The following is a 12,445-nucleotide window of genomic DNA, read 5'->3' on the forward strand; positions in this document are numbered from 1 at the left end:
CAGCCAGGCCTCCTGCCAGAGACCTGCAGGACCAGCAGAGCAGGGGCTGGGCTGTGCCCCTGTGCACTGGACCCCCCGCAGAAGCTGCCCCAGGGCATCGTCACAGACTGGCCCCTCACAACCTCCCTTTCCAGCACTGCTCTGTCACACCAGATTGAGAATTTTTTCCTGAATGAGTAGGTCAGAAGTCCATGTTTGCATTGTTCAGATGAGATATGGGCATGCACATCATGTACATGAGGTGAGATGAACACGAGTGAGCAGAAATGCCATCAGCTATTCCTGGGAGTGCCAGGAAGGCCTGTGGGACAAACATCGAGGTCACTCACATTGGGAGTAACAGCCCATGGGAAACAACCCACTGGGATCTTCTTCCTTGAACTGAGGTCCCGTGTCCATTCCTCATGACGTGGGACTTCTCAGATGAGTGCAGAGCAGGGTGACACACCACAGGGCTGAGGTGCCTCCTGTCCTTTGGGAGTGGCAACAGGAGCCCATAGAGACACTGTGACTCCTGCCTCTGTGTGTAAAAGGGACAGGCTCTGTCTCTGAACATCCCTGGGTGCATGAGGAGTCCATGAAGCCAGCTCAGATGTGGGTGTTTGATGGAACGCTGACATTTCTGTGTGTGACTCCAGGAACAAACCCCACTGGATCAGTGAGATTCATCTCAGCTGCCTTGGACAGGCTCATTGCAAGTCCTCCAGTCTGCTATGTCACTCTTATCCATGATTGCAGATTGTGCTCTCAAAAGTGCCATAGAAACCAGAATGGTTCTGGGGTCCTTAGAAAATGAAGACCTCAAACCCATCTTCAAGAAGAGCATGAACAGGAACTGGGAGAATTACAAGCCAGCCACCCTATCTCCCTTCCTGGGAAGGGGATGGGACACGTCCTCCTGCAGCCATTTCCAGGAATGTGAAGGACAAGGAAGGGATTGCTGAACCCAAATGGACAGGGGAAAGAAAGGCATGTTGTGTACAGGGCGTTTGCAAGGCCTCAGACATGGTCTCACTCTGGGCAGAGTGGTGCTGATGGGGCTCAAGAAGTGGATGCTGGGTGGGAAGTTGGCTGAACCATCAAGCCCAAATATCATCAGTGGTACAAAGTCCTCCGTGCAGCCAGTTACCAGTGTCACCTCTCAGTGACCAGCACTTGGGCCAACACTGTTGAACGTCTTTATTCTCCCCTTCTATGATGTAACAGAGTGCACTTTCAGCGCCTTTGTGGATGGTGCAAACTTGGGAGGAGGCCTTGAGCAACCTCCCCTGGTTCACCCTGCCCTGAGCAGGAGACTGAGACAAGATGAGTGAGACAAGATGAGTGAGACAAGGGCTCTCTTCAAACCTGAGTTATTCCATGATTTGAAATAATTTTTGACTTGGAGATGTTTCTGGAGAGGCAATAGGTAGAAGAATAGTAAAAAAATTTAAAAAGGCAGAAGAGGAGATATAGGAGATGTTAAAATAAATACAGCAGTTCCAGTGAGGAGTGCTTTTCACCCACATTGTTAGTAGGAAATATATTTAAGAAATTTGAACAAGGAGAGGAAGCGAGATGGGTGTCTAGAGACTGCAGGGAAAGAGGGTCAGGTGTAGGAATGTGTAGAACACGCTTCAGTCTTGGTCAGGTCCTGGTTGCTAAGGAGGAGGATGGATGGGTGTGGTATTATGAGGTCAGTTGTGTCTCAGTTCTGTCTCTGGAGGTGACAGCCCAGCAGCAGGAACATGGCTGGGAAAGAACCTCTGCATAAGTACCCACAGGGTTCTCATGCCCATTCCACCTGAGAACATGACGGGACAGCAGCAGGGCCATGGTCGTGTCTATCAGAGAAGCTGAAAGGCCTGCATAAGTCCTGGGATTTAGAAGATCATGGTGAGGTGACTTCTCTCTGGTCAAGTAAAAGACCACAAGAAGCCTAACGGGTTGCGTTCCTTGCTTGAAGAGCAGTTTTTGAGATGGTTGAGTTTTCCTTAATAGCAGAAAAAAGCAAGAGAGAGAAAAAAAAGTCACAAAGTGCAACTTGGAAGATGGAGACTGGAAGAAATGTGACTGGAAGGGCAGTGCTGTGGTGCAAGAGGTCACCCAGAGGGAGCTGGATCAGCCCATGGTTTGTGTTCCAAAGAACAGGCAGTGAGGGTGCAGACACATCAGTGAAGGGACAGAAATGCTGGGGTGAGAGCAGGTGGGGAAGCAGATGGGTGTGTGCAGCCTGCAGGGAAAGAGGGGCAGGTGTAGGACTGTGTAGAACAGCCTGTGATGGAGATGGCAAAGGGCGCTGGTGAGGCTGGAAGGCACCAACAGAACCCAGGTCTCTGTCCCCTTGGCCATGGCAGTTGTCTCTACCACTGAGGCCCAGGAGAAGACATGTTGTCCTCATGGCATTGGGGCCTCGTTGCCTCCTTGCAGCCCCATGGGGAAGCTGGAAGTTGCTGTACCAGTGTTGTCCTTCCCTCAGCCTTGCACACCCACATCCCACGGTCCCAGGAAGAGCCCTGAGCCGTGTGTGAGGGGCAGGATCCCCCTTCCCATTGCCTGGGGCTCATGGCTTCTCCTTTCTGCTGCAGGAAACAAACCAAGGGGTTTCTGACCATCAGAGCTGAAGAAAACACTAAAAGGAGACCTCATGGTGGCTACAGCTTCCTCACAAGGGGAGAAGGAAGGGTAGGTACTGAGCTCTTCTCTCTGGTGACCAGTGACAGAACCCGAGGGAATGGCAGGAGGATGTGCCAGGGGAGGGTGAATTGGACATGAGGAAAAGGTTCTTCACCCAGAGGTGCTGGACACTGAACAGGCTCCCCAGGGAGGTGTCCCGGCCCCAACCTGACAGTGTTCAAGAAGAGACTGGACACCGTCCTCAGACACGCGGTGTGACCTGTGGGGTGTCCTGTGCAGGGACAGGAGTTGGACTGCAGGAGGGTGGTCAGCCAAACTGCTACTTTGGATTTCTGAAGGGCAGACTTTGACCTGTTCAGAAGGCTGGTTGGCAGAGTCCCTTGGGAGGCAGTTCTGAAGGACAAAGGTGTCCAGGAAGCTGGTCTCTCTTCAAGAAGGTGATCTCAGAGGCGCAGGAGCAGCCGTCCCCGTGTGCCGGACGGCGAACCAGCGGGGAAGTAGGCCGGCCTGGCTGAACAGACAGTTGTGTCTGCAGTTTAGGAATAAAAAGAGAATTTATAAGCTTTGGAAGGAGTGACGGGAGGCTTAAGAGGAATACAAGGATGCTTTGGCCAGGCCCAAAGAGTTGCGGTGAATGGAGACAAATCCAGTGGGTGGCCGGTCATGAGTGGTGTTCCCCAGGGCTTGGTATCGGGGCCAGTTGTGTTTAATCTCTTTATCAATGATCTCGATGAGGTGATCGAGCGCACCCTCAGTAAGTTCGTAGATGACGACAAATTGTTTTGGAGTGTTGATCTGCTGGAGGGTGGGAAGGTCATACAGAGGGATCTAGATGAGCTGGATCGTTGGGCTGAGGCCAATTGTAGGAGGCTTAACAAGGCCAAGTGCTGGGTCCTGCACTTGGGTCAGAACAACCCAGGCAGCACTACAGGCTTGGGGAAGAGTGGCTGGAAAGCTGCCTGGCACAAAAGGACCTGCTGGTGTTCATTGACAGCAGCTGAACCTGAGCCAGCGTGTGCCCAGGTGGCCAAAAAGGCCACCAGCATCCTGGCTTGTATCAGGAACAGTGTGGCCAGCAGGACTAGAGAAGAGATCATCCCCTTGTACTGTGGTCAGTTTTAGGCCCCTCATGACAAGGAAGACATCAAGGTGCTGGAGAGAGATCAGAGGAGGGTGACAAGGGTGGTGAAGGGGCTGGAGCACAAGTCTTATGAGGAGCAGCTGAGGGACCTTGGGGAATTCAGTCTGGAGAAAAGGAGGCTGAGGAGAGACCTTATCACTCTCTACAGCTCTCTGAAAGGAGGTTGTAGCATGGAGGGTGTTGGTCTCTTCTGCCAAGTACCAAGTGAGAGGACAAGAGGAACTGGCCTCAAGTTGCACCAGGGAAGGTTGAGATTGGATGTTAGGAAACATTTTTTCACAGAAAGGGTTTTGAAGCAACAGAACAGACTGCCCAGAGAGGGGGTCGAGTCGCCATCCCTGGAGGTGTTTAAAAGACAGATAGATGGGGCTCTTAGGGGCATGGTTTAGTGCCAGATTTAGGTTATGGTTGGACTCAATGATTTTAAGGGTCTCTTCCAACCACAATTATTCTATGATTCTACGGTAAGTCATTTTTGATGTTTTATTTCTCAGAGGACCATGCAACCTCCCTGAGAGCCATGACTTTTCTGAGGTGTTTGAGAGATGTCTCACGGTCATACCAGCCAGTTCTACCAGCACCTGTCTGCCCCTTCCCATACCAAAAATTTTCTCCATAACCCAACCTTCCAGGCAAGTTTCTGGGACACGGCAAATGCTGTCCAGGTCTTCTGGGCTTGTTCAGAAGAGAGCAGCTTGTCAACATGTTCATGGGCTCTCTGTGCACCTCAAAGCTTTCCTGAGCATTTTGCTCAGTGCCAAACCTTTCTGGTCCTCAAGCTGTGGATGAGAGAATTGAGCAGGGATGTGGGGATGGTGTAGAAAAAAGGCTTTGTCAAACTGTCTTGGGAGGGCTGTTCTGGGCATCCCACAGTCAAGGATGAGGGTGCTATAGAAAACTGGCACCGGTGAGAGGAGCTGGTGGAGAAGGCCTTGTGCCTGTCTACACTGGGGTAGAGAGCAGTGATGCATTCATGGGATGCCCATGTGAACAGGAAGGGGAGAAATGGTTCTGAAATGCAAATGCTCAGCATATGCAAGAGCTGCAGAAAATAGTCCTAACACATCTGTGAGCAGAGATGGTGCCGTTGTCAGCCACAAAACTGGGCAGCAAGTGGGTCTGGGTGCTGGAGCTGTAGCAGGTCTCCAGGGAGGTCACACTGGCCTCGGTTCCAGGAATCACATCCTAGTGCAGCATGACGGTGGTTTCTTGGGGAAGTTACTCAACATGAAGTGACCTCAATACACTGTCCCGCAGGCCTCCATGGCACCCACAGGAACAGCTGATGGCATTTGTGCTTATTAGGGTACATCTGCCCCCGCACAGGATGTGCATGCTCACATCTCCCCTCAGTGCAAACCTGGACTTCTGACCTAGTCATTCGGTGTCTTTCCATGGGGGGAAGAACAAGCTCTCTGAGCCCTGGTGAGAGGACAATGATCAAAATGGTAGCTGCAAGAGGCAACAGCCCCAAGCTGGCACCCGGCAGCACGACAGACTGTTTCCATGTCTCTCTTGCACACACACTGTGTCCTGCTCTTCTCCTGGGACATCCCATCTCCCCACAAAGCCTTTCCCTAGGGAGAGCACACCTGCACTGGCCCGGCTGCCATTCCTGCACCCTGTCCCCACGCTCCCCACAGCCCCCGAGCTGCGGGTTTTGCTCTGTAGATCAAGTGGGCTGTGGTGCCCGGGCTGTGGTGACTCTGCGGGGCCGTACTGGCCAGACTGGGAGGCAGCCCCAGCTGATGGTGGTCACTGCCACTGCCCGCGTCCCACACAAACTCTCGGGTGGCCACGGAGGGTGCTCAGAGGGACCCTGCCTTATTCACATGTGCGTGGGTGCTGGCCACCAGCAAGCAACTGCTGAACAACCAGCCCGAAGTCCCTCGAAAGCCACACTGGGACCCTGATCCCATCACACTGAGCCCACAGAGAAACATGCCAAACAATGAGCCCCTTGAGAGTCTGTTCCTTAGGAGCGTTCTTTAAAACAACTCTGGAAGAAGATCTAAACCTTCAGGCACTGTGCTAAGGAGATCCCCTTGCTGCTGGAGATACTGTTGCGAGGCCAGCTCTGTCACACAAGTGCCCATTGCCTGTCCTGGTCACAGGACCGACACACAGGTCGACTGTGACCAAGCCCTGGGAGCCCTCAGGCCTTGCAGCAGCACAAGGGCTGAGAAGGAGAGTGGGGAAGTGGAAAGAGAAGGACTCTGGAAAGAACAAGGCTGGTGCTCCCTGGCAGAGCTGCTCTGCTGGGACTGTTTCCTCCATCTTTGCCCACAGACACCTTGTATTGACCTTCACAAAGGTTGCAGAGGAAAGATCTCAGACAAACTGTTCACTGCAGGGTCATTTATTTTGTTTAAATACACAGAGAGCACAACTTCTCATTTACAAGGTCTTTCACTTGAACTATAAAGGCGGACAGATAATTAGAAGTGGGATGAATAATAACATTTCTTTGTGGGCAGTATTATCATAGTTAAAAAAGCAAAACCAAACAAGCCTTCCCCTAACTCCAAAAAGTCATCTACAACTATGAAATATAAAAAAGACAGGTTGAACCTGTCATGAGTTATGTCATGAGTGATATGCAGAAGAAAAGAAGTTTAATGCCTTTGAAAATTATCCAGCCATCAGTTTCCTCAGGGCATCCCTGAGCTCCTGGTTCCTCATGCTGTAGATGAGGGGGTTCACTGCTGGAGGCACCACTGAGTACAGAACAGACACCACCAGGTCCAGGGTTGGGGAGGAGATGGAGGGGGGCCTCAGGTAGGAAAACATGGCAGTGCTGACAAACAGGGAGACCACGGCCAGGTGAGGGAGGCACGTGGCAAAGGCTTTGTGCCGTCCCTGCTCAGATGGGATCCTCAGCACGGCCCTCAAGATCTGCACATAGGACAGCACAATGAACACAAAACATACAAATTCTAAACAGACATTAAGCATGAGGAGCCCAGCTTCCCTGAAGTAGGTGCCTGAGCAGGAGAGCTTGAGGATCTGGGGGATTTCACAGAAGAACTGGTCCAGGGCATTGCCCTTGCACAGTGGCAGTGAAAATGTACTGGCCGTGTGCAGCAGAGCATTGAGAAACCCAGTGGCCCAGGCAGCTGCTGCCATGTGGACACAAGCTCTGCTGCCCAGGAGGGTCCCGTAGTGCAGGGGTTTGCAGATGGCAACGTAGCGGTCGTAGGACATGATGGTGAGAAGAGAATACTCTGCACCAAACAAGAAAGCTAAAAAGAAGACTTGGGCAGCACATCCTGCATAGGAAATGACCCTGGTATCCCACAGAGAGTTGGCCATGGATTTGGGGACAGTGATGGAGATGGAGCCCAGGTCGAGGAGGGCGAGGTTGAGCAGGAAGAAGTACATGGGGGTGTGGAGGTGCTGGTCACAGGCTATGGTGGTGATGATGAGGCTGTTGCCCAGGAGGGCAGCCAGGTAGATGCCCAGGAAGAGCCAGAAGTGCAAGAGCTGCAGCTCCCATGTGTCTGTGAACGTCAGGAGGAGGAACTGGGTGATGCAGCTGCTGTTGGACATTTGCTGTATCCAAGCATGGGCATTGTCATAGGAGGAAAAGACAGTGACAGTTTAGGGGAGACTTCTCTGGGAAAAACCAAAGCCATTTCCCACAGACCCTCCCACAAAAAAACCCTTTTCTTTTTCCAGGAGAACATCCTGGCTGGAGCCCTCGTTGGTGCTTGATGAGTGTGCAATGAAGAGCAGGGTCTCTGCCCAGGGGCTCTTGAGGAGTCAGCCTGACCCTGTGTGATGGGTGGGGCAGGGGCCAGTCCTGGGGTTCAGCTTTGTCAGATGGAACCGCTCCTGCTGCAGAAGGGACTGCCAGCATCTGTACCCCCAGACCTGAGAAACTGAGTTTGAGAGGTTTGGCGTTTCTACAGCTCCTTCTGCCCTCTCACCCTGAAGAGTGTTGTGGGTGTCAGAAACCCTCAGCATTTCTGCTGCACTCAGGGAGAACAGAGCGAGTCCTGCGAGACCACAGGCTGCCTGTGGGTCAGTGCAGAGTGAGGGCAGCTGCTCTGTCCCTCTGTCTTGCTCCAGCTGCCCTGGGCTGGCACCTTTCTGAGATGGAGGCTGATCACACTGCCATGTTACCCTGAAAAGCCACCAGGCACTGCTGAGAGCAGAGGGACCCACCTCAGACCATGACATGTCCCACCCTTTCCTCAGGTCTCAGCACCCCATGTTTAGCCCAGGACACACACGGCTCATTTCACAAACCAAACAGCATTTCTTCCATCATAGCATCTCGGCACTTCTGCATGAGCAATTCAGATAATGCTAACGTGCTATAGGACAGGTTTGCATCCTGGAGGGAAGCTCACAGCTTGGAAAAAAAACACTCAAGGAGACAGCCAAGGGTCCTAATGATGGCATTTGATTCAGGGAGACTCAGCTCATTCCCCAGCCCCACACACTGCATTGCCCACAGCCCTACAGCTCAGAGCAAAGCTGGGACACGTGTTCCCATGGACACAGCTGCAGGAAAGGACCCACAAGATCAGGCTGTGACTCTGCAGCTGAAACTCCCATCCCCAGAGAGCCTGACAGCAAGAACCAGATCACACCAACAGTGACCCAGAGCAGTGGAGCAAGAAGGAAACTGCGGTGAGGGTGGGTGTGAGAGAGGCCAGGGCAGAGGCAGCCGGGCACTCAGACAGCGTCACCCTTCCCCAGCTGTGCAGCCACCTCCCACACACCAGCATTGCCGGGCAGCTGCTCTCAGCCCCTGTGCTCTGCAGAGGGAACTGGAGCTCTGGCTGCACAGGAGCTGCTTCATGCCTTGGAGCCCCCGGCCCTGAGGGCAGAGGCTTTGCTGGGTGGGAGAGGAGGCCAGGGGGCTGCTCACAGGGGGGATCTGCTCTGCGGGGATCATACGGAGTTTTCTGTGTTCTCCCTCCCAGAACAATTCCAGGTATAGTTTCCTCTCATTTCTGATCATTTCCCTGCTGCCTGGACATTCTCCCCCTGGGAGGTGTTTCCCTGTCCATGTATCTTCCCTGTCAGTGCTCACAAACCATCCCACCCTCTGTGCCCTCACCCTGGCCCTACAGATCCTGCCTGTTCACAGGGCACTGCCTGGGGGCATCTTCCTGTTTGCAGACTGGGGAAAAGGACAGGTCAGAGTAAGGCTGATGGGTTCAGCAGATGTGATGCTGGTGCTGTGCACAGGCAGAGCAGCAGCTGAAGGGATGTTATGAGGCTTCTGGAAGATGCAGTGATTGATCGGAGTTGCAGTTCAGGAGTCTCAGTGACTTGTTTAAGCATGAGAGCTCATCTTCATTTTATCCTTTCCTGCACTCCCCAACCCTCGGGATAGGAAACTGAAAAGGCAGGCTCAGGAAAGCTCCCTATCTGTCTGGTAATCCTTGCATTCATCTTCTGCTTGAGGCATCCACTTGGAAAAATCCTGAGGGTGTTCTGGAGGTGTGAGCAGCTCTGACCCACACAGCATCCACTCCACAGCAGAAGCACCTTTCCTGCCCTGATAGGGGTTTCTCCTTCCCCCCACAGCTTCCCCCCACAGCACCGTGGGGATCTCCCCGGGCAGGCTGAGCGCTGACCCTGGCGGGCGGCAGAGTCCCTGCCCCGGCACAGCCCTGGGGTGCAGGGACCCTGCTCTGCAGGACAGCCCTGGGCACCCCTGGGTGCTCACCTGGCTTCACAGCTGTTCAACATTGCCTGACAAGAGCCCCCTCCTTAAAGATCCCACAAGCTGTGCCTGTGCTAATTTGAGGAGATGCCTCCAGGAGCTACAGCTGCATTGCCCTGCACCCAGAGACTTACCATGGCAAGGGCTGCAAAGATTTCTCCTCCAGTGAGCTCTCAGTCATCCTCCCCATCCTGACCACCTTTCATCTCTCTCTGCCTTGCTCGTCTCCCTGAGATCCCCAGGCAGAGCCCTCAGCCCTGCTGCGCTTTGCAGAGGAGCTGCTCCTGGGCAGAGCTGTCTCTCTGCAGCGCTGCCGCTTGCCATGAGCTCCCTCTGTCCCAGGAGCCCAGCCCAGCTCAGCAGCACAGGAGCAGCCCAAGGCACTTTAATGACCCCTCTGGTGGGTTTGCTGCTGAGTCCATGAACCTCAGACCCTGGAGGAAGTTGAAGAAACCTCTCAAGAAGTCCAAGTCAGATTCAAACTCCAAAGTTTCTGGTAATGTTAATGGGTCCCACTGAGGAACACTACTGAGGAACTGACCCCAGGATCTGGTTAGAGAAGAAAACTGGAGGCAGAGATGACAGGTCAGGACAAGCAAGGTGAAGGTCTCTCTGATGATCAGTAAACCTGGATGTGTTTCATTAATCAAAGGGCCAAGCCCTGACCCCCAGCCCTGGGAAGGCAGATCCTGTCCCTCCCACGTTGCCCAGGGCCCTTCCTGGGACAGTGTGATGTGGGGCTGTGCAAGGCCAAGGGCAGGACTATGGTCCCACACCTCCCAGGTTCCTGGCTGGGGACAAGGAGGCCATGAGGCCCCTGTGCTGTAAGGACAAGGTGTCTCCTCACAGGCATCAGAGCTGGAGACAACAGCCACAGCCAAGGGGAGAAGGAGCTCATGTCTGTTGGGGGCTTTCAGCCTCTTTACATCCCTTGATCATCTCCACGACAGCCTGTCCCATGATGTGGCATCCCCTGCACCTCTTTTCCTGCAGGCTGGAGACATCCCCCCTGCTGCCCACCTTGCTCTTGTCTGAGCATCTTCCTTCCTTTGCTGATCTCTCTCCATCCTCCCCAGCTGTTCCTTGAAGCACAAAGCCTTGGGCTGATGCAGACTCCCTCTGGGTGACCTGCTCCACCACAGCACTGCCCTTCCACTCACATTCCTTGCTGCTCATGTCCAGCCTGGACCTCCCCAGCTGCACTGTGTGCCATTATTTCTTTCTCATGCTCTTTCCCACTATGAAGAAAACCTCCACCATCTCGGAAACCACCCTTCCAGCACTCTCAGGCTACTCCTACACTGCTGCAGCCTCCCCAGCGCTGCTGGGCCAGAGCAGCCCAGGTCCCTCAGCATCCCACACCATGTGCACAAGGTCCTGAACCCTGCCTTGGCAGAGCCCTGCACTCTCCAGTTCCTCCCTGCTTCTCCAAACTGGGAGCCGCACACTGGCACACACCCATGTGTGTGGGGTCACACCAGTGCTGAACCGAATGGGATGAGAACTCCAGGTGTCTGGGTCCCCACGCTCCTCCTCATGCAGCCCCGTGTGCAGCTGCCTTGTTCATGGTGAGCGTGCAGCACGGGCTTGTGTGGCGGCCCTTGTAATGCCCAGGCCCTTCTCCTCAGGGTCCCTGCTCAGCGTGTCAGGTCCTGCTCTGTCCTGGTGGATGGGGTTATTCTCCTGCCCCGATACAAGACTGGCCACTTCTCCTTTTGAAACTTCAGAGATTCCTGATGGGGGAACCCCAAAGTTTCTCCAGGTCTGGACTCTCCCTGGGCTGCTGCAGCCGCAGTCCCTCCAATTCCAGCCAGGGCAGGGACCGCTCGCCCGGGGAGACCCCGGTGCCCCCTAAAGAAAAGGGGCCCTGCCCTCCAGGACTCTCCTGAGCCCAGGAAGAGGCCACTAAAATGGCAGCAGTAGCAGGGTTCCATCAAGAGTTTATTCAAGAAAAAGGAAATAATTTCCAATTTCCCTAGCACAGTCTTTCAGTGCTGCTTTCTCCTCCTTATCCTGGTGCCTCTCCCTGACTGCTGTGCCCCACTTTCGGTGGCACCAGATTGTTGGGGGGCCGTGGCCATGTGCCCCCACAGCCCCAGGGCTTTGTCATTGGTGCCCTCACTCACAAGGGAAAACCCATCTTGTCACTTGCCACGTAAAGGAGCTCCACACATCCAAGCAACTTCTTCACTCTGAGGGAATCCCACTGCTGACCCTTCCAGCCCGTCTCTCCTGAAAATCCCGTACCCACCCAGTGCAGCACCCCAAGCTGTGTGACTTGTCCCACCACGCCTGGCGGTGACTCCATGGGTGTCAAACAGCACAGGCTGCAGCTTGTCCTGGCTGTGCCCTTGGCTCAGGGCATCAGTGCACAGTTGGGCTGTGGCACCTCAGCTGTAGCACCCGGCCAAGCTCTGAGAGTCTTAGGGAAATCTGGTTGGTCTCAAGAATCCAGGTCCCCATGTGTGCAAAGGTTTGACTTCAGAGCAGAGCAATGTCACATTGGTGGGCAGATGGAAAGTTAGGGCTGAAACTGGGCAACAGGAGAGTGAGCAAGCCCTGCTGTCCCCAACGCCAGAGAGAAACAGGGCTGGCAATGACAGACCTGGAAGGAAACGTGTGTTTTGTCAGTGGCGTCTCTGCTGCCCCTGAGGTACTTGGGCAGACGTGTCACTGATCTCTAGGAAGGACAAGGTGCTGCTGACAGGCCCAATGTGACAGTGGTTTGTCTGTTCCTTGATTATGTTATCAAGGAGTTGAGAACAGGCTTGGTGAAAAGAAAAAAAGGAGATTTGGCAGTGTTGATATACGCATGGACACCGCGGTGTGATGCGCTTCCTATTCATGGGCTGCCCTACATCTACTGGATAGAGAAGGGACAGATCTTGCGATGCTTCAGAGGTGGGAATGAGTTTCTTGCACAAAGGCACCAAATCTGTCTGCAGTGCTGTCTGGGGTGTCTGTCCCACACTCACTGTGGATGGGGATGGCTGCCCTGGACAGGA

The sequence above is a fragment of the Caloenas nicobarica genome, chromosome 28, assembly GCF_036013445.1.
Source record: "Caloenas nicobarica isolate bCalNic1 chromosome 28, bCalNic1.hap1, whole genome shotgun sequence".
Taxonomy (NCBI): Eukaryota; Metazoa; Chordata; class Aves; order Columbiformes; family Columbidae; genus Caloenas; species Caloenas nicobarica.